This window comes from Schistocerca americana, chromosome 8, assembly GCF_021461395.2.
Source record: "Schistocerca americana isolate TAMUIC-IGC-003095 chromosome 8, iqSchAmer2.1, whole genome shotgun sequence".
Classification (NCBI taxonomy): Eukaryota; Metazoa; Arthropoda; class Insecta; order Orthoptera; family Acrididae; genus Schistocerca; species Schistocerca americana.
The window spans coordinates 70,118,643-70,143,722 of NC_060126.1; the positions used below are offsets into that span (position 1 = coordinate 70,118,643).

Genomic DNA, 25,080 nt, shown 5'->3' on the forward strand with positions numbered 1-25,080 from the left:
ATTAGGGGAGAAAATGGAATGGCCCGTGGAGGGAAGGAACCCATGACCTACGCGTTACTAGCACGACGCTACAGCCCACTGAGCTAACGGGCAATGCAACAGTGTCGCATCAGCAGTCCAAAACCGCAAAACCGTCTCCTCTCCCTTCAAAACGGCCCCGCCATTAACGTGAGGATGTATCTCTTTTCCTTGACTTTCTCTCACCTTATACTTGGAACCCAGAGCAGCAGCTCCACGAAGACGAAAAACGGCCGTGAGAAGTTTTCTCATCTCAGCCCCGAGAATTCACGTTCAGGTACCGGGAATCGAACCCGGGCCTCCTGGGTGAAAGCCAGGTATCCTAGCCACTAGACCATACCGGACACACCTCAACGATCCACTACGTGTGTATGCGTCCAGAAATACGTCTCCTCCACGCAACTTTAGGGCCGAATCTGGCGCCAACGCTGAACTCTGTCCGCCACCACGATCCCGCTTACTCACTCCCAAAGCGCGCAAGTCATACTAGGCAAACATCGCTTTCAGTCTCGAGTGCAACTAGCAAAACTGTAATTAGTAATAACTGGAAACAAACACACGTTGACGCAAAGTAGCCTAGGTGGTAATAAACGGCAAATACGGCCTTACCTCGCAAAAGCTATGCTGTGCCTTTCACCGTCGTGGAGAGAAAATGAGATGGCTGAGTTGAGGATAGAACGTACGCCCTTAAGATAATGACATGCGCAGCCCACTGCGCCACCGAGGCATACAGGAATACTCGCCACCGCAGCCTCACTAAGAAGTTCTAATTTCAGAATTGTTTTCCCACCATGCCGTACATGAAAGGGTGGATTTCTCGGCGGAAGTCAATGCTGCGTCTAGTTACAGTGCATCGCCCTGGAAGCAACGTGGCACCGCGTTCCGATGTGCCGGCGGGCAGAGCGCCTGCAGCAGGGTCGCTTGATCCTCTGGTGGCAGCAGGGGCGACAACACACCGCGACACAGGAAGCCTGCAGCGCAATGCGGTGGTGGTGTAACGGTCAGCATGGTTGCTTCCCAAGCAGTTGATCCGTGTTCGATTCCCGGCCACCGCAGGAGGATTGTCATTTTTGCGTAGCGCAATAGTGTGTGTTCTAGACCATGCGATCCTCGAAATTGCCACGTGTCGCGGCACAGGTAGTATCTCCTCGTCTCCTGCCTCGTTCCAGCTAAGTGGATTAATTTCACTTCATCGTGTGTCGACTTGGCCCGACTTTGCTCGACTGCCGCTCGCTGCCGCTCGGCGGTGGGGCCGATATGACAGGAGAAGTACGACAATCGGCTGCGAGAAATAAAGTAATCAAGAGTACTTTTCCTTTTCAATACGAAAAGCTAAACTTTCATTTACAAATTTCGGAAATCTCACTGCTTCGCACAGTGTTATCTACACATTTGAGAAATTATCTGTTGATTCGTACGGTTCTGTTATTGCCAAAGTCGTTCTTGCACTTTCCTTGCGCTCTTTTTGCAATCAGCCTCATTAAATTGTGGATCATATGTTCGTTAACGTAATTTAAATTGCTTAGGGAGGCATCATAGCACGTCAACACTGTAGCATAAAAGGAGGAGGGTGGGGGTTGAAATGGAAGGGTCCAATAGCACGCAGAGTTCCCGGACGATCACCCATCCACTCACTAACCACGCAAACGTCTGCTTAACTTCATTAATTGAAAGTGAGCTGGCCGTTGGCAACCCCTTAGCGAAACGTTCAGACTTCTAGCTGGATGTGCACATCATTTAGAATCTGCCTGGCAGAGTCTCGCAGGAGGCAGCATTTCCTATTAGGGGAGAAAATGGAATGGCCCGTGGAGGGAAGGAACCCATGACCTACGCGTTACTAGCACGACGCTACAGCCCACTGAGCTAACGGGCAATGCAACAGTGTCGCATCAGCAGTCCAAAACCGCAAAACCGTCTCCTCTCCCTTCAAAACGGCCCCGCCATTAACGTGAGGATGTATCTCTTTTCCTTGACTTTCTCTCACCTTATACTTGGAACCCAGAGCAGCAGCTCCACGAAGACGAAAAACGGCCGTGAGAAGTTTTCTCATCTCAGCCCCGAGAATTCACGTTCAGGTACCGGGAATCGAACCCGGGCCTCCTGGGTGAAAGCCAGGTATCCTAGCCACTAGACCATACCGGACACACCTCAACGATCCACTACGTGTGTATGCGTCCAGAAATACGTCTCCTCCACGCAACTTTAGGGCCGAATCTGGCGCCAACGCTGAACTCTGTCCGCCACCACGATCCCGCTTACTCACTCCCAAAGCGCGCAAGTCATACTAGGCAAACATCGCTTTCAGTCTCGAGTGCAACTAGCAAAACTGTAATTAGTAATAACTGGAAACAAACACACGTTGACGCAAAGTAGCCTAGGTGGTAATAAACGGCAAATACGGCCTTACCTCGCAAAAGCTATGCTGTGCCTTTCACCGTCGTGGAGAGAAAATGAGATGGCTGAGTTGAGGATAGAACGTACGCCCTTAAGATAATGACATGCGCAGCCCACTGCGCCACCGAGGCATACAGGAATACTCGCCACCGCAGCCTCACTAAGAAGTTCTAATTTCAGAATTGTTTTCCCACCATGCCGTACATGAAAGGGTGGATTTCTCGGCGGAAGTCAATGCTGCGTCTAGTTACAGTGCATCGCCCTGGAAGCAACGTGGCACCGCGTTCCGATGTGCCGGCGGGCAGAGCGCCTGCAGCAGGGTCGCTTGATCCTCTGGTGGCAGCAGGGGCGACAACACACCGCGACACAGGAAGCCTGCAGCGCAATGCGGTGGTGGTGTAACGGTCAGCATGGTTGCTTCCCAAGCAGTTGATCCGTGTTCGATTCCCGGCCACCGCAGGAGGATTGTCATTTTTGCGTAGCGCAATAGTGTGTGTTCTAGACCATGCGATCCTCGAAATTGCCACGTGTCGCGGCACAGGTAGTATCTCCTCGTCTCCTGCCTCGTTCCAGCTAAGTGGATTAATTTCACTTCATCGTGTGTCGACTTGGCCCGACTTTGCTCGACTGCCGCTCGCTGCCGCTCGGCGGTGGGGCCGATATGACAGGAGAAGTACGACAATCGGCTGCGAGAAATAAAGTAATCAAGAGTACTTTTCCTTTTCAATACGAAAAGCTAAACTTTCATTTACAAATTTCGGAAATCTCACTGCTTCGCACAGTGTTATCTACACATTTGAGAAATTATCTGTTGATTCGTACGGTTCTGTTATTGCCAAAGTCGTTCTTGCACTTTCCTTGCGCTCTTTTTGCAATCAGCCTCATTAAATTGTGGATCATATGTTCGTTAACGTAATTTAAATTGCTTAGGGAGGCATCATAGCACGTCAACACTGTAGCATAAAAGGAGGAGGGTGGGGGTTGAAATGGAAGGGTCCAATAGCACGCAGAGTTCCCGGACGATCACCCATCCACTCACTAACCACGCAAACGTCTGCTTAACTTCATTAATTGAAAGTGAGCTGGCCGTTGGCAACCCCTTAGCGAAACGTTCAGACTTCTAGCTGGATGTGCACATCATTTAGAATCTGCCTGGCAGAGTCTCGCAGGAGGCAGCATTTCCTATTAGGGGAGAAAATGGAATGGCCCGTGGAGGGAAGGAACCCATGACCTACGCGTTACTAGCACGACGCTACAGCCCACTGAGCTAACGGGCAATGCAACAGTGTCGCATCAGCAGTCCAAAACCGCAAAACCGTCTCCTCTCCCTTCAAAACGGCCCCGCCATTAACGTGAGGATGTATCTCTTTTCCTTGACTTTCTCTCACCTTATACTTGGAACCCAGAGCAGCAGCTCCACGAAGACGAAAAACGGCCGTGAGAAGTTTTCTCATCTCAGCCCCGAGAATTCACGTTCAGGTACCGGGAATCGAACCCGGGCCTCCTGGGTGAAAGCCAGGTATCCTAGCCACTAGACCATACCGGACACACCTCAACGATCCACTACGTGTGTATGCGTCCAGAAATACGTCTCCTCCACGCAACTTTAGGGCCGAATCTGGCGCCAACGCTGAACTCTGTCCGCCACCACGATCCCGCTTACTCACTCCCAAAGCGCGCAAGTCATACTAGGCAAACATCGCTTTCAGTCTCGAGTGCAACTAGCAAAACTGTAATTAGTAATAACTGGAAACAAACACACGTTGACGCAAAGTAGCCTAGGTGGTAATAAACGGCAAATACGGCCTTACCTCGCAAAAGCTATGCTGTGCCTTTCACCGTCGTGGAGAGAAAATGAGATGGCTGAGTTGAGGATAGAACGTACGCCCTTAAGATAATGACATGCGCAGCCCACTGCGCCACCGAGGCATACAGGAATACTCGCCACCGCAGCCTCACTAAGAAGTTCTAATTTCAGAATTGTTTTCCCACCATGCCGTACATGAAAGGGTGGATTTCTCGGCGGAAGTCAATGCTGCGTCTAGTTACAGTGCATCGCCCTGGAAGCAACGTGGCACCGCGTTCCGATGTGCCGGCGGGCAGAGCGCCTGCAGCAGGGTCGCTTGATCCTCTGGTGGCAGCAGGGGCGACAACACACCGCGACACAGGAAGCCTGCAGCGCAATGCGGTGGTGGTGTAACGGTCAGCATGGTTGCTTCCCAAGCAGTTGATCCGTGTTCGATTCCCGGCCACCGCAGGAGGATTGTCATTTTTGCGTAGCGCAATAGTGTGTGTTCTAGACCATGCGATCCTCGAAATTGCCACGTGTCGCGGCACAGGTAGTATCTCCTCGTCTCCTGCCTCGTTCCAGCTAAGTGGATTAATTTCACTTCATCGTGTGTCGACTTGGCCCGACTTTGCTCGACTGCCGCTCGCTGCCGCTCGGCGGTGGGGCCGATATGACAGGAGAAGTACGACAATCGGCTGCGAGAAATAAAGTAATCAAGAGTACTTTTCCTTTTCAATACGAAAAGCTAAACTTTCATTTACAAATTTCGGAAATCTCACTGCTTCGCACAGTGTTATCTACACATTTGAGAAATTATCTGTTGATTCGTACGGTTCTGTTATTGCCAAAGTCGTTCTTGCACTTTCCTTGCGCTCTTTTTGCAATCAGCCTCATTAAATTGTGGATCATATGTTCGTTAACGTAATTTAAATTGCTTAGGGAGGCATCATAGCACGTCAACACTGTAGCATAAAAGGAGGAGGGTGGGGGTTGAAATGGAAGGGTCCAATAGCACGCAGAGTTCCCGGACGATCACCCATCCACTCACTAACCACGCAAACGTCTGCTTAACTTCATTAATTGAAAGTGAGCTGGCCGTTGGCAACCCCTTAGCGAAACGTTCAGACTTCTAGCTGGATGTGCACATCATTTAGAATCTGCCTGGCAGAGTCTCGCAGGAGGCAGCATTTCCTATTAGGGGAGAAAATGGAATGGCCCGTGGAGGGAAGGAACCCATGACCTACGCGTTACTAGCACGACGCTACAGCCCACTGAGCTAACGGGCAATGCAACAGTGTCGCATCAGCAGTCCAAAACCGCAAAACCGTCTCCTCTCCCTTCAAAACGGCCCCGCCATTAACGTGAGGATGTATCTCTTTTCCTTGACTTTCTCTCACCTTATACTTGGAACCCAGAGCAGCAGCTCCACGAAGACGAAAAACGGCCGTGAGAAGTTTTCTCATCTCAGCCCCGAGAATTCACGTTCAGGTACCGGGAATCGAACCCGGGCATCCTGGGTGAAAGCCAGGTATCCTAGCCACTAGACCATACCGGACACACCTCAACGATCCACTACGTGTGTATGCGTCCAGAAATACGTCTCCTCCACGCAACTTTAGGGCCGAATCTGGCGCCAACGCTGAACTCTGTCCGCCACCACGATCCCGCTTACTCACTCCCAAAGCGCGCAAGTCATACTAGGCAAACATCGCTTTCAGTCTCGAGTGCAACTAGCAAAACTGTAATTAGTAATAACTGGAAACAAACACACGTTGACGCAAAGTAGCCTAGGTGGTAATAAACGGCAAATACGGCCTTACCTCGCAAAAGCTATGCTGTGCCTTTCACCGTCGTGGAGAGAAAATGAGATGGCTGAGTTGAGGATAGAACGTACGCCCTTAAGATAATGACATGCGCAGCCCACTGCGCCACCGAGGCATACAGGAATACTCGCCACCGCAGCCTCACTAAGAAGTTCTAATTTCAGAATTGTTTTCCCACCATGCCGTACATGAAAGGGTGGATTTCTCGGCGGAAGTCAATGCTGCGTCTAGTTACAGTGCATCGCCCTGGAAGCAACGTGGCACCGCGTTCCGATGTGCCGGCGGGCAGAGCGCCTGCAGCAGGGTCGCTTGATCCTCTGGTGGCAGCAGGGGCGACAACACACCGCGACACAGGAAGCCTGCAGCGCAATGCGGTGGTGGTGTAACGGTCAGCATGGTTGCTTCCCAAGCAGTTGATCCGTGTTCGATTCCCGGCCACCGCAGGAGGATTGTCATTTTTGCGTAGCGCAATAGTGTGTGTTCTAGACCATGCGATCCTCGAAATTGCCACGTGTCGCGGCACAGGTAGTATCTCCTCGTCTCCTGCCTCGTTCCAGCTAAGTGGATTAATTTCACTTCATCGTGTGTCGACTTGGCCCGACTTTGCTCGACTGCCGCTCGCTGCCGCTCGGCGGTGGGGCCGATATGACAGGAGAAGTACGACAATCGGCTGCGAGAAATAAAGTAATCAAGAGTACTTTTCCTTTTCAATACGAAAAGCTAAACTTTCATTTACAAATTTCGGAAATCTCACTGCTTCGCACAGTGTTATCTACACATTTGAGAAATTATCTGTTGATTCGTACGGTTCTGTTATTGCCAAAGTCGTTCTTGCACTTTCCTTGCGCTCTTTTTGCAATCAGCCTCATTAAATTGTGGATCATATGTTCGTTAACGTAATTTAAATTGCTTAGGGAGGCATCATAGCACGTCAACACTGTAGCATAAAAGGAGGAGGGTGGGGGTTGAAATGGAAGGGTCCAATAGCACGCAGAGTTCCCGGACGATCACCCATCCACTCACTAACCACGCAAACGTCTGCTTAACTTCATTAATTGAAAGTGAGCTGGCCGTTGGCAACCCCTTAGCGAAACGTTCAGACTTCTAGCTGGATGTGCACATCATTTAGAATCTGCCTGGCAGAGTCTCGCAGGAGGCAGCATTTCCTATTAGGGGAGAAAATGGAATGGCCCGTGGAGGGAAGGAACCCATGACCTACGCGTTACTAGCACGACGCTACAGCCCACTGAGCTAACGGGCAATGCAACAGTGTCGCATCAGCAGTCCAAAACCGCAAAACCGTCTCCTCTCCCTTCAAAACGGCCCCGCCATTAACGTGAGGATGTATCTCTTTTCCTTGACTTTCTCTCACCTTATACTTGGAACCCAGAGCAGCAGCTCCACGAAGACGAAAAACGGCCGTGAGAAGTTTTCTCATCTCAGCCCCGAGAATTCACGTTCAGGTACCGGGAATCGAACCCGGGCCTCCTGGGTGAAAGCCAGGTATCCTAGCCACTAGACCATACCGGACACACCTCAACGATCCACTACGTGTGTATGCGTCCAGAAATACGTCTCCTCCACGCAACTTTAGGGCCGAATCTGGCGCCAACGCTGAACTCTGTCCGCCACCACGATCCCGCTTACTCACTCCCAAAGCGCGCAAGTCATACTAGGCAAACATCGCTTTCAGTCTCGAGTGCAACTAGCAAAACTGTAATTAGTAATAACTGGAAACAAACACACGTTGACGCAAAGTAGCCTAGGTGGTAATAAACGGCAAATACGGCCTTACCTCGCAAAAGCTATGCTGTGCCTTTCACCGTCGTGGAGAGAAAATGAGATGGCTGAGTTGAGGATAGAACGTACGCCCTTAAGATAATGACATGCGCAGCCCACTGCGCCACCGAGGCATACAGGAATACTCGCCACCGCAGCCTCACTAAGAAGTTCTAATTTCAGAATTGTTTTCCCACCATGCCGTACATGAAAGGGTGGATTTCTCGGCGGAAGTCAATGCTGCGTCTAGTTACAGTGCATCGCCCTGGAAGCAACGTGGCACCGCGTTCCGATGTGCCGGCGGGCAGAGCGCCTGCAGCAGGGTCGCTTGATCCTCTGGTGGCAGCAGGGGCGACAACACACCGCGACACAGGAAGCCTGCAGCGCAATGCGGTGGTGGTGTAACGGTCAGCATGGTTGCTTCCCAAGCAGTTGATCCGTGTTCGATTCCCGGCCACCGCAGGAGGATTGTCATTTTTGCGTAGCGCAATAGTGTGTGTTCTAGACCATGCGATCCTCGAAATTGCCACGTGTCGCGGCACAGGTAGTATCTCCTCGTCTCCTGCCTCGTTCCAGCTAAGTGGATTAATTTCACTTCATCGTGTGTCGACTTGGCCCGACTTTGCTCGACTGCCGCTCGCTGCCGCTCGGCGGTGGGGCCGATATGACAGGAGAAGTACGACAATCGGCTGCGAGAAATAAAGTAATCAAGAGTACTTTTCCTTTTCAATACGAAAAGCTAAACTTTCATTTACAAATTTCGGAAATCTCACTGCTTCGCACAGTGTTATCTACACATTTGAGAAATTATCTGTTGATTCGTACGGTTCTGTTATTGCCAAAGTCGTTCTTGCACTTTCCTTGCGCTCTTTTTGCAATCAGCCTCATTAAATTGTGGATCATATGTTCGTTAACGTAATTTAAATTGCTTAGGGAGGCATCATAGCACGTCAACACTGTAGCATAAAAGGAGGAGGGTGGGGGTTGAAATGGAAGGGTCCAATAGCACGCAGAGTTCCCGGACGATCACCCATCCACTCACTAACCACGCAAACGTCTGCTTAACTTCATTAATTGAAAGTGAGCTGGCCGTTGGCAACCCCTTAGCGAAACGTTCAGACTTCTAGCTGGATGTGCACATCATTTAGAATCTGCCTGGCAGAGTCTCGCAGGAGGCAGCATTTCCTATTAGGGGAGAAAATGGAATGGCCCGTGGAGGGAAGGAACCCATGACCTACGCGTTACTAGCACGACGCTACAGCCCACTGAGCTAACGGGCAATGCAACAGTGTCGCATCAGCAGTCCAAAACCGCAAAACCGTCTCCTCTCCCTTCAAAACGGCCCCGCCATTAACGTGAGGATGTATCTCTTTTCCTTGACTTTCTCTCACCTTATACTTGGAACCCAGAGCAGCAGCTCCACGAAGACGAAAAACGGCCGTGAGAAGTTTTCTCATCTCAGCCCCGAGAATTCACGTTCAGGTACCGGGAATCGAACCCGGGCATCCTGGGTGAAAGCCAGGTATCCTAGCCACTAGACCATACCGGACACACCTCAACGATCCACTACGTGTGTATGCGTCCAGAAATACGTCTCCTCCACGCAACTTTAGGGCCGAATCTGGCGCCAACGCTGAACTCTGTCCGCCACCACGATCCCGCTTACTCACTCCCAAAGCGCGCAAGTCATACTAGGCAAACATCGCTTTCAGTCTCGAGTGCAACTAGCAAAACTGTAATTAGTAATAACTGGAAACAAACACACGTTGACGCAAAGTAGCCTAGGTGGTAATAAACGGCAAATACGGCCTTACCTCGCAAAAGCTATGCTGTGCCTTTCACCGTCGTGGAGAGAAAATGAGATGGCTGAGTTGAGGATAGAACGTACGCCCTTAAGATAATGACATGCGCAGCCCACTGCGCCACCGAGGCATACAGGAATACTCGCCACCGCAGCCTCACTAAGAAGTTCTAATTTCAGAATTGTTTTCCCACCATGCCGTACATGAAAGGGTGGATTTCTCGGCGGAAGTCAATGCTGCGTCTAGTTACAGTGCATCGCCCTGGAAGCAACGTGGCACCGCGTTCCGATGTGCCGGCGGGCAGAGCGCCTGCAGCAGGGTCGCTTGATCCTCTGGTGGCAGCAGGGGCGACAACACACCGCGACACAGGAAGCCTGCAGCGCAATGCGGTGGTGGTGTAACGGTCAGCATGGTTGCTTCCCAAGCAGTTGATCCGTGTTCGATTCCCGGCCACCGCAGGAGGATTGTCATTTTTGCGTAGCGCAATAGTGTGTGTTCTAGACCATGCGATCCTCGAAATTGCCACGTGTCGCGGCACAGGTAGTATCTCCTCGTCTCCTGCCTCGTTCCAGCTAAGTGGATTAATTTCACTTCATCGTGTGTCGACTTGGCCCGACTTTGCTCGACTGCCGCTCGCTGCCGCTCGGCGGTGGGGCCGATATGACAGGAGAAGTACGACAATCGGCTGCGAGAAATAAAGTAATCAAGAGTACTTTTCCTTTTCAATACGAAAAGCTAAACTTTCATTTACAAATTTCGGAAATCTCACTGCTTCGCACAGTGTTATCTACACATTTGAGAAATTATCTGTTGATTCGTACGGTTCTGTTATTGCCAAAGTCGTTCTTGCACTTTCCTTGCGCTCTTTTTGCAATCAGCCTCATTAAATTGTGGATCATATGTTCGTTAACGTAATTTAAATTGCTTAGGGAGGCATCATAGCACGTCAACACTGTAGCATAAAAGGAGGAGGGTGGGGGTTGAAATGGAAGGGTCCAATAGCACGCAGAGTTCCCGGACGATCACCCATCCACTCACTAACCACGCAAACGTCTGCTTAACTTCATTAATTGAAAGTGAGCTGGCCGTTGGCAACCCCTTAGCGAAACGTTCAGACTTCTAGCTGGATGTGCACATCATTTAGAATCTGCCTGGCAGAGTCTCGCAGGAGGCAGCATTTCCTATTAGGGGAGAAAATGGAATGGCCCGTGGAGGGAAGGAACCCATGACCTACGCGTTACTAGCACGACGCTACAGCCCACTGAGCTAACGGGCAATGCAACAGTGTCGCATCAGCAGTCCAAAACCGCAAAACCGTCTCCTCTCCCTTCAAAACGGCCCCGCCATTAACGTGAGGATGTATCTCTTTTCCTTGACTTTCTCTCACCTTATACTTGGAACCCAGAGCAGCAGCTCCACGAAGACGAAAAACGGCCGTGAGAAGTTTTCTCATCTCAGCCCCGAGAATTCACGTTCAGGTACCGGGAATCGAACCCGGGCCTCCTGGGTGAAAGCCAGGTATCCTAGCCACTAGACCATACCGGACACACCTCAACGATCCACTACGTGTGTATGCGTCCAGAAATACGTCTCCTCCACGCAACTTTAGGGCCGAATCTGGCGCCAACGCTGAACTCTGTCCGCCACCACGATCCCGCTTACTCACTCCCAAAGCGCGCAAGTCATACTAGGCAAACATCGCTTTCAGTCTCGAGTGCAACTAGCAAAACTGTAATTAGTAATAACTGGAAACAAACACACGTTGACGCAAAGTAGCCTAGGTGGTAATAAACGGCAAATACGGCCTTACCTCGCAAAAGCTATGCTGTGCCTTTCACCGTCGTGGAGAGAAAATGAGATGGCTGAGTTGAGGATAGAACGTACGCCCTTAAGATAATGACATGCGCAGCCCACTGCGCCACCGAGGCATACAGGAATACTCGCCACCGCAGCCTCACTAAGAAGTTCTAATTTCAGAATTGTTTTCCCACCATGCCGTACATGAAAGGGTGGATTTCTCGGCGGAAGTCAATGCTGCGTCTAGTTACAGTGCATCGCCCTGGAAGCAACGTGGCACCGCGTTCCGATGTGCCGGCGGGCAGAGCGCCTGCAGCAGGGTCGCTTGATCCTCTGGTGGCAGCAGGGGCGACAACACACCGCGACACAGGAAGCCTGCAGCGCAATGCGGTGGTGGTGTAACGGTCAGCATGGTTGCTTCCCAAGCAGTTGATCCGTGTTCGATTCCCGGCCACCGCAGGAGGATTGTCATTTTTGCGTAGCGCAATAGTGTGTGTTCTAGACCATGCGATCCTCGAAATTGCCACGTGTCGCGGCACAGGTAGTATCTCCTCGTCTCCTGCCTCGTTCCAGCTAAGCGGATTAATTTCACTTCATCGTGTGTCGACTTGGCCCGACTTTGCTCGACTGCCGCTCGCTGCCGCTCGGCGGTGGGGCCGATATGACAGGAGAAGTACGACAATCGGCTGCGAGAAATAAAGTAATCAAGAGTACTTTTCCTTTTCAATACGAAAAGCTAAACTTTCATTTACAAATTTCGGAAATCTCACTGCTTCGCACAGTGTTATCTACACATTTGAGAAATTATCTGTTGATTCGTACGGTTCTGTTATTGCCAAAGTCGTTCTTGCACTTTCCTTGCGCTCTTTTTGCAATCAGCCTCATTAAATTGTGGATCATATGTTCGTTAACGTAATTTAAATTGCTTAGGGAGGCATCATAGCACGTCAACACTGTAGCATAAAAGGAGGAGGGTGGGGGTTGAAATGGAAGGGTCCAATAGCACGCAGAGTTCCCGGACGATCACCCATCCACTCACTAACCACGCAAACGTCTGCTTAACTTCATTAATTGAAAGTGAGCTGGCCGTTGGCAACCCCTTAGCGAAACGTTCAGACTTCTAGCTGGATGTGCACATCATTTAGAATCTGCCTGGCAGAGTCTCGCAGGAGGCAGCATTTCCTATTAGGGGAGAAAATGGAATGGCCCGTGGAGGGAAGGAACCCATGACCTACGCGTTACTAGCACGACGCTACAGCCCACTGAGCTAACGGGCAATGCAACAGTGTCGCATCAGCAGTCCAAAACCGCAAAACCGTCTCCTCTCCCTTCAAAACGGCCCCGCCATTAACGTGAGGATGTATCTCTTTTCCTTGACTTTCTCTCACCTTATACTTGGAACCCAGAGCAGCAGCTCCACGAAGACGAAAAACGGCCGTGAGAAGTTTTCTCATCTCAGCCCCGAGAATTCACGTTCAGGTACCGGGAATCGAACCCGGGCATCCTGGGTGAAAGCCAGGTATCCTAGCCACTAGACCATACCGGACACACCTCAACGATCCACTACGTGTGTATGCGTCCAGAAATACGTCTCCTCCACGCAACTTTAGGGCCGAATCTGGCGCCAACGCTGAACTCTGTCCGCCACCACGATCCCGCTTACTCACTCCCAAAGCGCGCAAGTCATACTAGGCAAACATCGCTTTCAGTCTCGAGTGCAACTAGCAAAACTGTAATTAGTAATAACTGGAAACAAACACACGTTGACGCAAAGTAGCCTAGGTGGTAATAAACGGCAAATACGGCCTTACCTCGCAAAAGCTATGCTGTGCCTTTCACCGTCGTGGAGAGAAAATGAGATGGCTGAGTTGAGGATAGAACGTACGCCCTTAAGATAATGACATGCGCAGCCCACTGCGCCACCGAGGCATACAGGAATACTCGCCACCGCAGCCTCACTAAGAAGTTCTAATTTCAGAATTGTTTTCCCACCATGCCGTACATGAAAGGGTGGATTTCTCGGCGGAAGTCAATGCTGCGTCTAGTTACAGTGCATCGCCCTGGAAGCAACGTGGCACCGCGTTCCGATGTGCCGGCGGGCAGAGCGCCTGCAGCAGGGTCGCTTGATCCTCTGGTGGCAGCAGGGGCGACAACACACCGCGACACAGGAAGCCTGCAGCGCAATGCGGTGGTGGTGTAACGGTCAGCATGGTTGCTTCCCAAGCAGTTGATCCGTGTTCGATTCCCGGCCACCGCAGGAGGATTGTCATTTTTGCGTAGCGCAATAGTGTGTGTTCTAGACCATGCGATCCTCGAAATTGCCACGTGTCGCGGCACAGGTAGTATCTCCTCGTCTCCTGCCTCGTTCCAGCTAAGTGGATTAATTTCACTTCATCGTGTGTCGACTTGGCCCGACTTTGCTCGACTGCCGCTCGCTGCCGCTCGGCGGTGGGGCCGATATGACAGGAGAAGTACGACAATCGGCTGCGAGAAATAAAGTAATCAAGAGTACTTTTCCTTTTCAATACGAAAAGCTAAACTTTCATTTACAAATTTCGGAAATCTCACTGCTTCGCACAGTGTTATCTACACATTTGAGAAATTATCTGTTGATTCGTACGGTTCTGTTATTGCCAAAGTCGTTCTTGCACTTTCCTTGCGCTCTTTTTGCAATCAGCCTCATTAAATTGTGGATCATATGTTCGTTAACGTAATTTAAATTGCTTAGGGAGGCATCATAGCACGTCAACACTGTAGCATAAAAGGAGGAGGGTGGGGGTTGAAATGGAAGGGTCCAATAGCACGCAGAGTTCCCGGACGATCACCCATCCACTCACTAACCACGCAAACGTCTGCTTAACTTCATTAATTGAAAGTGAGCTGGCCGTTGGCAACCCCTTAGCGAAACGTTCAGACTTCTAGCTGGATGTGCACATCATTTAGAATCTGCCTGGCAGAGTCTCGCAGGAGGCAGCATTTCCTATTAGGGGAGAAAATGGAATGGCCCGTGGAGGGAAGGAACCCATGACCTACGCGTTACTAGCACGACGCTACAGCCCACTGAGCTAACGGGCAATGCAACAGTGTCGCATCAGCAGTCCAAAACCGCAAAACCGTCTCCTCTCCCTTCAAAACGGCCCCGCCATTAACGTGAGGATGTATCTCTTTTCCTTGACTTTCTCTCACCTTATACTTGGAACCCAGAGCAGCAGCTCCACGAAGACGAAAAACGGCCGTGAGAAGTTTTCTCATCTCAGCCCCGAGAATTCACGTTCAGGTACCGGGAATCGAACCCGGGCCTCCTGGGTGAAAGCCAGGTATCCTAGCCACAAGACCATACCGGACACACCTCAACGATCCACTACGTGTGTATGCGTCCAGAAATACGTCTCCTCCACGCAACTTTAGGGCCGAATCTGGCGCCAACGCTGAACTCTGTCCGCCACCACGATCCCGCTTACTCACTCCCAAAGCGCGCAAGTCATACTAGGCAAACATCGCTTTCAGTCTCGAGTGCAACTAGCAAAACTGTAATTAGTAATAACTGGAAACAAACACACGTTGACGCAAAGTAGCCTAGGTGGTAATAAACGGCAAATACGGCCTTACCTCGCAAAAGCTATGCTGTGCCTTTCACCGTCGTGGAGAGAAAATGAGATGGCTGAGTTGAGGATAGAACGTACGCCCTTAAGATAATGACATGCGCAGCCCACTGCGCCACCGAGGCATACAGGAATACTCGCCACCGCAGCCTCACTAAGAAGTTCTAATTTCAGAATTGTTTTCCCACCATGCCGTACATGAAAGGGTGGATTTCTCGGCGGAAGTCAATGCTGCGTCTAGTTACAGTGCATCGCCCTGGAAGCAACGTGGCACCGCGTTCCGATGTGCCGGCGGGCAGAGCGCCTGCAGCAGGGTCGCTTGATCCTCTGGTGGCAGCAGGGGCGACAACACACCGCGACACAGGAAGCCTGCAGCGCAATGCGGTGGTGGTGTAACGGTCAGCATGGTTGCTTCCCAAGCAGTTGATCCGTGTTCGATTCCCGGCCACCGCAGGAGGATTGTCATTTTTGCGTAGCGCAATAGTGTGTGTTCTAGACCATGCGATCCTCGAAATTGCCACGTGTCGCGGCACAGGTAGTATCTCCTCGTCTCCTGCCTCGTTCCAGCTAAGTGGATTAATTTCACTTCATCGTGTGTCGACTTGGCCCGACTTTGCTCGACTGCCGCTCGCTGCCGCTCGGCGGTGGGGCCGATATGACAGGAGAAGTACGACAATCGGCTGCGAGAAATAAAGTAATCAAGAGTACTTTTCCTTTTCAATACGAAAAGCTAAACTTTCATTTACAAATTTCGGAAATCTCACTGCTTCGCACAGTGTTATCTACACATTTGAGAAATTATCTGTTGATTCGTACGGTTCTGTTATTGCCAAAGTCGTTCTTGCACTTTCCTTGCGCTCTTTTTGCAATCAGCCTCATTAAATTGTGGATCATATGTTCGTTAACGTAATTTAAATTGCTTAGGGAGGCATCATAGCACGTCAACACTGTAGCATAAAAGGAGGAGGGTGGGGGTTGAAATGGAAGGGTCCAATAGCACGCAGAGTTCCCGGACGATCACCCATCCACTCACTAACCACGCAAACGTCTGCTTAACTTCATTAATTGAAAGTGAGCTGGCCGTTGGCAACCCCTTAGCGAAACGTTCAGACTTCTAGCTGGATGTGCACATCATTTAGAATCTGCCTGGCAGAGTCTCGCAGGAGGCAGCATTTCCTATTAGGGGAGAAAATGGAATGGCCCGTGGAGGGAAGGAACCCATGACCTACGCGTTACTAGCACGACGCTACAGCCCACTGAGCTAACGGGCAATGCAACAGTGTCGCATCAGCAGTCCAAAACCGCAAAACCGTCTCCTCTCCCTTCAAAACGGCCCCGCCATTAACGTGAGGATGTATCTCTTTTCCTTGACTTTCTCTCACCTTATACTTGGAACCCAGAGCAGCAGCTCCACGAAGACGAAAAACGGCCGTGAGAAGTTTTCTCATCTCAGCCCCGAGAATTCACGTTCAGGTACCGGGAATCGAACCCGGGCCTCCTGGGTGAAAGCCAGGTATCCTAGCCACTAGACCATACCGGACACACCTCAACGATCCACTACGTGTGTATGCGTCCAGAAATACGTCTCCTCCACGCAACTTTAGGGCCGAATCTGGCGCCAACGCTGAACTCTGTCCGCCACCACGATCCCGCTTACTCACTCCCAAAGCGCGCAAGTCATACTAGGCAAACATCGCTTTCAGTCTCGAGTGCAACTAGCAAAACTGTAATTAGTAATAACTGGAAACAAACACACGTTGACGCAAAGTAGCCTAGGTGGTAATAAACGGCAAATACGGCCTTACCTCGCAAAAGCTATGCTGTGCCTTTCACCGTCGTGGAGAGAAAATGAGATGGCTGAGTTGAGGATAGAACGTACGCCCTTAAGATAATGACATGCGCAGCCCACTGCGCCACCGAGGCATACAGGAATACTCGCCACCGCAGCCTCACTAAGAAGTTCTAATTTCAGAATTGTTTTCCCACCATGCCGTACATGAAAGGGTGGATTTCTCGGCGGAAGTCAATGCTGCGTCTAGTTACAGTGCATCGCCCTGGAAGCAACGTGGCACCGCGTTCCGATGTGCCGGCGGGCAGAGCGCCTGCAGCAGGGTCGCTTGATCCTCTGGTGGCAGCAGGGGCGACAACACACCGCGACACAGGAAGCCTGCAGCGCAATGCGGTGGTGGTGTAACGGTCAGCATGGTTGCTTCCCAAGCAGTTGATCCGTGTTCGATTCCCGGCCACCGCAGGAGGATTGTCATTTTTGCGTAGCGCAATAGTGTGTGTTCTAGACCATGCGATCCTCGAAATTGCCACGTGTCGCGGCACAGGTAGTATCTCCTCGTCTCCTGCCTCGTTCCAGCTAAGTGGATTAATTTCACTTCATCGTGTGTCGACTTGGCCCGACTTTGCTCGACTGCCGCTCGCTGCCGCTCGGCGGTGGGGCCGATATGACAGGAGAAGTACGACAATCGGCTGCGAGAAATAAAGTAATCAAGAGTACTTTTCCTTTTCAATACGAAAAGCTAAACTTTCATTTACAAATTTCGGAAATCTCACTGCTTCGCACAGTGTTATCTACACATTTGAGAAATTATCTGTCGATTCGTACGGTTCTGTTATTGCCAAAGTCGTTCTTGCACTTTCCTTGCGCTCTTTTTGCAATCAGCCTCATTAAATTGTGGATCATATGTTCGTTAACGTAATTTAAATTGCTTAGGGAGGCATCATAGCACGTCAACACTGTAGCATAAAAGGAGGAGGGTGGGGGTTGAAATGGAAGGGTCCAATAGCACGCAGAGTTCCCGGACGATCACCCATCCACTCACTAACCACGCAAACGTCTGCTTAACTTCATTAATTGAAAGTGAGCTGGCCGTTGGCAACCCCTTAGCGAAACGTTCAGACTTCTAGCTGGATGTGCACATCATTTAGAATCTGCCTGGCAGAGTCTCGCAGGAGGCAGCATTTCCTATTAGGGGAGAAAATGGAATGGCCCGTGGAGGGAAGGAACCCATGACCTACGCGTTACTAGCACGACGCTACAGCCCACTGAGCTAACGGGCAATGCAACAGTGTCGCATCAGCAGTCCAAAACCGCAAAACCGTCTCCTCTCCCTTCAAAACGGCCCCGCCATTAACGTGAGGATGTATCTCTTTTCCTTGACTTTCTCTCACCTTATACTTGGAACCCAGAGCAGCAGCTCCACGAAGACGAAAAACGGCCGTGAGAAGTTTTCTCATCTCAGCCCCGAGAATTCACGTTCAGGTACCGGGAATCGAACCCGGGCCTCCTGGGTGAAAGCCAGGTATCCTAGCCACTAGACCATACCGGACACACCTCAACGATCCACTACGTGTGTATGCGTCCAGAAATACGTCTCCTCCACGCAACTTTAGGGCCGAATCTGGCGCCAACGCTGAACTCTGTCCGCCACCACGATCCCGCTTACTCACTCCCAAAGCGCGCAAGTCATACTAGGCAAACATCGCTTTCAGTCTCGAGTGCAACTAGCAAAACTGTAATTAGTAATAACTGGAAACAAACACACGTTGACGCAAAGTAGCCTAGGTGGTAATAAACGGCAAATACGGCCTTACCTCGCAAAAGCTATGCTGTGCCTTTCACCGTCGTGGAGAGAAAATGAGATGGCTGAGTTGAGGATAGAACGTACGCCCTTAAGATAATGACATGCGCAGCCCACTGCGCCACCGAGGCATACAGGAATACTCGCCACCGCAGCCTCACTAAGAAGTTCTAATTTCAGAATTGTTTTCCCACCATGCCGTACATGAAAGGGTGGATTTCTCGGCGGAAGTCAATGCTGCGTCTAGTTACAGTGCATCGCCCTGGAAGCAACGTGGCACCGCGTTCCGATGTGCCGGCGGGCAGAGCGCCTGCAGCAGGGTCGCTTGATCCTCTGGTGGCAGCAGGGGCGACAACACACCGCGACACAGGAAGCCTGCAGCGCAATGCGGTGGTGGTGTAACGGTCAGCATGGTTGCTTCCCAAGCAGTTGATCCGTGTTCGATTCCCGGCCACCGCAGGAGGATTGTCATTTTTGCGTAGCGCAATAGTGTGTGTTCTAGACCATGCGATCCTCGAAATTGCCACGTGTCGCGGCACAGGTAGTATCTCCTCGTCTCCTGCCTCGTTCCAGCTAAGTGGATTAATTTCACTTCATCGTGTGTCGACTTGGCCCGACTTTGCTCGACTGCCGCTCGCTGCCGCTCGGCGGTGGGGCCGATATGACAGGAGAAGTACGACAATCGGCTGCGAGAAATAAAGTAATCAAGAGTACTTTTCCTTTTCAATACGAAAAGCTAAACTTTCATTTACAAATTTCGGAAATCTCACTGCTTCGCACAGTGTTATCTACACATTTGAGAAATTATCTGTTGATTCGTACGGTTCTGTTATTGCCAAAGTCGTTCTTGCACTTTCCTTGCGCTCTTTTTGCAATCAGCCTCATTAAATTGTGGATCATATGTTCGTTAACGTAATTTAAATTGCTTAGGGAGGCATCATAGCACGTCAACACTGTAGCATAAAAGGAGGAGGGTGGGGGTTGAAATGGAAGGGTCCAATAGCACGCAGAGTTCCCGGACGATCACCCATCCACTCACTAACCACGCAAACGTCTGCTTAACTTCATTAATTGAAAGTGAGCTGGCCGTTGGCAACCCCTTAGCGAAACGTTCAGACTTCTAGCTGGATGTGCACATCATTTAGAATCTGCCTGGCAGAGTCTCGCAGGAGGCAGCATTTCCTATTAGGGGAGAAAATGGAATGGCCCGTGGAGGGAAGGAACCCATGACCTACGCGTTACTAGCACGACGCTACAGCCCACTGAGCTAACGGGCAATGCAACAGTGTCGCATCAGCAGTCCAAAACCGCAAAACCGTCTCCTCTCCCTTCAAAACGGCCCCGCCATTAACGTGAGGATGTATCTCTTTTCCTTGACTTTCTCTCACCTTATACTTGGAACCCAGAGCAGCAGCTCCACGAAGACGAAAAACGGCCGTGAGAAGTTTTCTCATCTCAGCCCCGAGAATTCACGTTCAGGTACCGGGAATCGAACCCGGGCATCCTGGGTGAAAGCCAGGTATCCTAGCCACTAGACCATACCGGACACACCTCAACGATCCACTACGTGTGTATGCGTCCAGAAATACGTCTCCTCCACGCAACTTTAGGGCCGAATCTGGCGCCAACGCTGAACTCTGTCCGCCACCACGATCCCGCTTACTCACTCCCAAAGCGCGCAAGTCATACTAGGCAAACATCGCTTTCAGTCTCGAGTGCAACTAGCAAAACTGTAATTAGTAATAACTGGAAACAAACACACGTTGACGCAAAGTAGCCTAGGTGGTAATAAACGGCAAATACGGCCTTACCTCGCAAAAGCTATGCTGTGCCTTTCACCGTCGTGGAGAGAAAATGAGATGGCTGAGTTGAGGATAGAACGTACGCCCTTAAGATAATGACATGCGCAGCCCACTGCGCCACCGAGGCATACAGGAATACTCGCCACCGCAGCCTCACTAAGAAGTTCTAATTTCAGAATTGTTTTCCCACCATGCCGTACATGAAAGGGTGGATTTCTCGGCGGAAGTCAATGCTGCGTCTAGTTACAGTGCATCGCCCTGGAAGCAACGTGGCACCGCGTTCCGATGTGCCGGCGGGCAGAGCGCCTGCAGCAGGGTCGCTTGATCCTCTGGTGGCAGCAGGGGCGACAACACACCGCGACACAGGAAGCCTGCAGCGCAATGCGGTGGTGGTGTAACGGTCAGCATGGTTGCTTCCCAAGCAGTTGATCCGTGTTCGATTCCCGGCCACCGCAGGAGGATTGTCATTTTTGCGTAGCGCAATAGTGTGTGTTCTAGACCATGCGATCCTCGAAATTGCCACGTGTCGCGGCACAGGTAGTATCTCCTCGTCTCCTGCCTCGTTCCAGCTAAGTGGATTAATTTCACTTCATCGTGTGTCGACTTGGCCCGACTTTGCTCGACTGCCGCTCGCTGCCGCTCGGCGGTGGGGCCGATATGACAGGAGAAGTACGACAATCGGCTGCGAGAAATAAAGTAATCAAGAGTACTTTTCCTTTTCAATACGAAAAGCTAAACTTTCATTTACAAATTTCGGAAATCTCACTGCTTCGCACAGTGTTATCTACACATTTGAGAAATTATCTGTTGATTCGTACGGTTCTGTTATTGCCAAAGTCGTTCTTGCACTTTCCTTGCGCTCTTTTTGCAATCAGCCTCATTAAATTGTGGATCATATGTTCGTTAACGTAATTTAAATTGCTTAGGGAGGCATCATAGCACGTCAACACTGTAGCATAAAAGGAGGAGGGTGGGGGTTGAAATGGAAGGGTCCAATAGCACGCAGAGTTCCCGGACGATCACCCATCCACTCACTAACCACGCAAACGTCTGCTTAACTTCATTAATTGAAAGTGAGCTGGCCGTTGGCAACCCCTTAGCGAAACGTTCAGACTTCTAGCTGGATGTGCACATCATTTAGAATCTGCCTGGCAGAGTCTCGCAGGAGGCAGCATTTCCTATTAGGGGAGAAAATGGAATGGCCCGTGGAGGGAAGGAACCCATGACCTACGCGTTACTAGCACGACGCTACAGCCCACTGAGCTAACGGGCAATGCAACAGTGTCGCATCAGCAGTCCAAAACCGCAAAACCGTCTCCTCTCCCTTCAAAACGGCCCCGCCATTAACGTGAGGATGTATCTCTTTTCCTTGACTTTCTCTCACCTTATACTTGGAACCCAGAGCAGCAGCTCCACGAAGACGAAAAACGGCCGTGAGAAGTTTTCTCATCTCAGCCCCGAGAATTCACGTTCAGGTACCGGGAATCGAACCCGGGCATCCTGGGTGAAAGCCAGGTATCCTAGCCACTAGACCATACCGGACACACCTCAACGATCCACTACGTGTGTATGCGTCCAGAAATACGTCTCCTCCACGCAACTTTAGGGCCGAATCTGGCGCCAACGCTGAACTCTGTCCGCCACCACGATCCCGCTTACTCACTCCCAAAGCGCGCAAGTCATACTAGGCAAACATCGCTTTCAGTCTCGAGTGCAACTAGCAAAACTGTAATTAGTAATAACTGGAAACAAACACACGTTGACGCAAAGTAGCCTAGGTGGTAATAAACGGCAAATACGGCCTTACCTCGCAAAAGCTATGCTGTGCCTTTCACCGTCGTGGAGAGAAAATGAGATGGCTGAGTTGAGGATAGAACGTACGCCCTTAAGATAATGACATGCGCAGCCCACTGCGCCACCGAGGCATACAGGAATACTCGCCACCGCAGCCTCACTAAGAAGTTCTAATTTCAGAATTGTTTTCCCACCATGCCGTACATGAAAGGGTGGATTTCTCGGCGGAAGTCAATGCTGCGTCTAGTTACAGTGCATCGCCCTGGAAGCAACGTGGCACCGCGTTCCGATGTGCCGGCGGGCAGAGCGCCTGCAGCAGGGTCGCTTGATCCTCTGGTGGCAGCAGGGGCGACAACACACCGCGACACAGGAAGCCTGCAGCGCAATGCGGTGGTGGTGTAACGGTCAGCATGGTTGCTTCCCAAGCAGTTGATCCGTGTTCGATTCCCGGCCACCGCAGGAGGATTGTCATTTTTGCGTAGCGCAATAGTGTGTGTTCTAGACCATGCGATCCTCGAAATTGCCACGTGTCGCGGCACAGGTAGTATCTCCTCGTCTCCTGCCTCGTTCCAGCTAAGTGGATTAATTTCACTTCATCGTGTGTCGACTTGGCCCGACTTTGCTCGACTGCCGCTCGCTGCCGCTCGGCGGTGGGGCCGATATGACAGGAGAAGTACGACAATCGGCTGCGAGAAATAAAGTAATCAAGAGTACTTTTCCTTTTCAATACGAAAAGCTAAACTTTCATTTACAAATTTCGGAAATCTCACTGCTTCGCACAGTGTTATCTACACATTTGAGAAATTATCTGTTGATTCGTACGGTTCTGTTATTGCCAAAGTCGTTCTTGCACTTTCCTTGCGCTCTTTTTGCAATCAGCCTCATTAAATTGTGGATCATATGTTCGTTAACGTAATTTAAATTGCTTAGGGAGGCATCATAGCACGTCAACACTGTAGCATAAAAGGAGGAGGGTGGGGGTTGAAATGGAAGGGTCCAATAGCACGCAGAGTTCCCGGACGATCACCCATCCACTCACTAACCACGCAAACGTCTGCTTAACTTCATTAATTGAAAGTGAGCTGGCCGTTGGCAACCCCTTAGCGAAACGTTCAGACTTCTAGCTGGATGTGCACATCATTTAGAATCTGCCTGGCAGAGTCTCGCAGGAGGCAGCATTTCCTATTAGGGGAGAAAATGGAATGGCCCGTGGAGGGAAGGAACCCATGACCTACGCGTTACTAGCACGACGCTACAGCCCACTGAGCTAACGGGCAATGCAACAGTGTCGCATCAGCAGTCCAAAACCGCAAAACCGTCTCCTCTCCCTTCAAAACGGCCCCGCCATTAACGTGAGGATGTATCTCTTTTCCTTGACTTTCTCTCACCTTATACTTGGAACCCAGAGCAGCAGCTCCACGAAGACGAAAAACGGCCGTGAGAAGTTTTCTCATCTCAGCCCCGAGAATTCACGTTCAGGTACCGGGAATCGAACCCGGGCCTCCTGGGTGAAAGCCAGGTATCCTAGCCACTAGACCATACCGGACACACCTCAACGATCCACTACGTGTGTATGCGTCCAGAAATACGTCTCCTCCACGCAACTTTAGGGCCGAATCTGGCGCCAACGCTGAACTCTGTCCGCCACCACGATCCCGCTTACTCACTCCCAAAGCGCGCAAGTCATACTAGGCAAACATCGCTTTCAGTCTCGAGTGCAACTAGCAAAACTGTAATTAGTAATAACTGGAAACAAACACACGTTGACGCAAAGTAGCCTAGGTGGTAATAAACGGCAAATACGGCCTTACCTCGCAAAAGCTATGCTGTGCCTTTCACCGTCGTGGAGAGAAAATGAGATGGCTGAGTTGAGGATAGAACGTACGCCCTTAAGATAATGACATGCGCAGCCCACTGCGCCACCGAGGCATACAGGAATACTCGCCACCGCAGCCTCACTAAGAAGTTCTAATTTCAGAATTGTTTTCCCACCATGCCGTACATGAAAGGGTGGATTTCTCGGCGGAAGTCAATGCTGCGTCTAGTTACAGTGCATCGCCCTGGAAGCAACGTGGCACCGCGTTCCGATGTGCCGGCGGGCAGAGCGCCTGCAGCAGGGTCGCTTGATCCTCTGGTGGCAGCAGGGGCGACAACACACCGCGACACAGGAAGCCTGCAGCGCAATGCGGTGGTGGTGTAACGGTCAGCATGGTTGCTTCCCAAGCAGTTGATCCGTGTTCGATTCCCGGCCACCGCAGGAGGATTGTCATTTTTGCGTAGCGCAATAGTGTGTGTTCTAGACCATGCGATCCTCGAAATTGCCACGTGTCGCGGCACAGGTAGTATCTCCTCGTCTCCTGCCTCGTTCCAGCTAAGTGGATTAATTTCACTTCATCGTGTGTCGACTTGGCCCGACTTTGCTCGACTGCCGCTCGCTGCCGCTCGGCGGTGGGGCCGATATGACAGGAGAAGTACGACAATCGGCTGCGAGAAATAAAGTAATCAAGAGTACTTTTCCTTTTCAATACGAAAAGCTAAACTTTCATTTACAAATTTCGGAAATCTCACTGCTTCGCACAGTGTTATCTACACATTTGAGAAATTATCTGTTGATTCGTACGGTTCTGTTATTGCCAAAGTCGTTCTTGCACTTTCCTTGCGCTCTTTTTGCAATCAGCCTCATTAAATTGTGGATCATATGTTCGTTAACGTAATTTAAATTGCTTAGGGAGGCATCATAGCACGTCAACACTGTAGCATAAAAGGAGGAGGGTGGGGGTTGAAATGGAAGGGTCCAATAGCACGCAGAGTTCCCGGACGATCACCCATCCACTCACTAACCACGCAAACGTCTGCTTAACTTCATTAATTGAAAGTGAGCTGGCCGTTG

The 25,080-nt window shown here is 50.8% G+C and overlaps 28 non-coding genes across 28 annotated transcripts; 14 read left to right on the forward strand and 14 right to left on the reverse strand.

The window, feature by feature from the left end:
- Window positions 1-290: 290 nt before the first annotated feature.
- On the reverse strand, window positions 291-362 carry Trnae-uuc. The gene has a single exon. It is a non-coding gene; the product is annotated as a tRNA-Glu (tRNA).
- Window positions 363-1,001: 639 nt separating this feature from the next.
- Window positions 1,002-1,073, forward strand: Trnag-ccc. Its single transcript has one exon. It is a non-coding gene; the product is annotated as a tRNA-Gly (tRNA).
- A 1,015-nt stretch (window positions 1,074-2,088) lies between these two features.
- On the reverse strand, window positions 2,089-2,160 carry Trnae-uuc. The gene has a single exon. It is a non-coding gene; the product is annotated as a tRNA-Glu (tRNA).
- A 639-nt stretch (window positions 2,161-2,799) lies between these two features.
- Trnag-ccc lies at window positions 2,800-2,871 on the forward strand. The gene has a single exon. It is a non-coding gene; the product is annotated as a tRNA-Gly (tRNA).
- Window positions 2,872-3,886: 1,015 nt separating this feature from the next.
- On the reverse strand, window positions 3,887-3,958 carry Trnae-uuc. Its single transcript has one exon. It is a non-coding gene; the product is annotated as a tRNA-Glu (tRNA).
- Window positions 3,959-4,597: 639 nt separating this feature from the next.
- Trnag-ccc lies at window positions 4,598-4,669 on the forward strand. Its single transcript has one exon. It is a non-coding gene; the product is annotated as a tRNA-Gly (tRNA).
- A 1,015-nt stretch (window positions 4,670-5,684) lies between these two features.
- Trnae-uuc lies at window positions 5,685-5,756 on the reverse strand. The gene has a single exon. It is a non-coding gene; the product is annotated as a tRNA-Glu (tRNA).
- Window positions 5,757-6,395: 639 nt separating this feature from the next.
- On the forward strand, window positions 6,396-6,467 carry Trnag-ccc. Its single transcript has one exon. It is a non-coding gene; the product is annotated as a tRNA-Gly (tRNA).
- A 1,015-nt stretch (window positions 6,468-7,482) lies between these two features.
- Window positions 7,483-7,554, reverse strand: Trnae-uuc. The gene has a single exon. It is a non-coding gene; the product is annotated as a tRNA-Glu (tRNA).
- A 639-nt stretch (window positions 7,555-8,193) lies between these two features.
- On the forward strand, window positions 8,194-8,265 carry Trnag-ccc. Its single transcript has one exon. It is a non-coding gene; the product is annotated as a tRNA-Gly (tRNA).
- A 1,015-nt stretch (window positions 8,266-9,280) lies between these two features.
- Trnae-uuc lies at window positions 9,281-9,352 on the reverse strand. The gene has a single exon. It is a non-coding gene; the product is annotated as a tRNA-Glu (tRNA).
- Window positions 9,353-9,991: 639 nt separating this feature from the next.
- Trnag-ccc lies at window positions 9,992-10,063 on the forward strand. The gene has a single exon. It is a non-coding gene; the product is annotated as a tRNA-Gly (tRNA).
- A 1,015-nt stretch (window positions 10,064-11,078) lies between these two features.
- On the reverse strand, window positions 11,079-11,150 carry Trnae-uuc. The gene has a single exon. It is a non-coding gene; the product is annotated as a tRNA-Glu (tRNA).
- Window positions 11,151-11,789: 639 nt separating this feature from the next.
- On the forward strand, window positions 11,790-11,861 carry Trnag-ccc. The gene has a single exon. It is a non-coding gene; the product is annotated as a tRNA-Gly (tRNA).
- Window positions 11,862-12,876: 1,015 nt separating this feature from the next.
- Window positions 12,877-12,948, reverse strand: Trnae-uuc. Its single transcript has one exon. It is a non-coding gene; the product is annotated as a tRNA-Glu (tRNA).
- Window positions 12,949-13,587: 639 nt separating this feature from the next.
- On the forward strand, window positions 13,588-13,659 carry Trnag-ccc. The gene has a single exon. It is a non-coding gene; the product is annotated as a tRNA-Gly (tRNA).
- Window positions 13,660-14,674: 1,015 nt separating this feature from the next.
- Trnae-uuc lies at window positions 14,675-14,746 on the reverse strand. The gene has a single exon. It is a non-coding gene; the product is annotated as a tRNA-Glu (tRNA).
- A 639-nt stretch (window positions 14,747-15,385) lies between these two features.
- Window positions 15,386-15,457, forward strand: Trnag-ccc. Its single transcript has one exon. It is a non-coding gene; the product is annotated as a tRNA-Gly (tRNA).
- Window positions 15,458-16,472: 1,015 nt separating this feature from the next.
- Trnae-uuc lies at window positions 16,473-16,544 on the reverse strand. The gene has a single exon. It is a non-coding gene; the product is annotated as a tRNA-Glu (tRNA).
- A 639-nt stretch (window positions 16,545-17,183) lies between these two features.
- Trnag-ccc lies at window positions 17,184-17,255 on the forward strand. Its single transcript has one exon. It is a non-coding gene; the product is annotated as a tRNA-Gly (tRNA).
- A 1,015-nt stretch (window positions 17,256-18,270) lies between these two features.
- On the reverse strand, window positions 18,271-18,342 carry Trnae-uuc. Its single transcript has one exon. It is a non-coding gene; the product is annotated as a tRNA-Glu (tRNA).
- Window positions 18,343-18,981: 639 nt separating this feature from the next.
- On the forward strand, window positions 18,982-19,053 carry Trnag-ccc. Its single transcript has one exon. It is a non-coding gene; the product is annotated as a tRNA-Gly (tRNA).
- A 1,015-nt stretch (window positions 19,054-20,068) lies between these two features.
- Trnae-uuc lies at window positions 20,069-20,140 on the reverse strand. Its single transcript has one exon. It is a non-coding gene; the product is annotated as a tRNA-Glu (tRNA).
- A 639-nt stretch (window positions 20,141-20,779) lies between these two features.
- On the forward strand, window positions 20,780-20,851 carry Trnag-ccc. Its single transcript has one exon. It is a non-coding gene; the product is annotated as a tRNA-Gly (tRNA).
- Window positions 20,852-21,866: 1,015 nt separating this feature from the next.
- On the reverse strand, window positions 21,867-21,938 carry Trnae-uuc. Its single transcript has one exon. It is a non-coding gene; the product is annotated as a tRNA-Glu (tRNA).
- Window positions 21,939-22,577: 639 nt separating this feature from the next.
- Window positions 22,578-22,649, forward strand: Trnag-ccc. The gene has a single exon. It is a non-coding gene; the product is annotated as a tRNA-Gly (tRNA).
- A 1,015-nt stretch (window positions 22,650-23,664) lies between these two features.
- Window positions 23,665-23,736, reverse strand: Trnae-uuc. The gene has a single exon. It is a non-coding gene; the product is annotated as a tRNA-Glu (tRNA).
- Window positions 23,737-24,375: 639 nt separating this feature from the next.
- On the forward strand, window positions 24,376-24,447 carry Trnag-ccc. The gene has a single exon. It is a non-coding gene; the product is annotated as a tRNA-Gly (tRNA).
- Window positions 24,448-25,080: the final 633 nt, after the last annotated feature.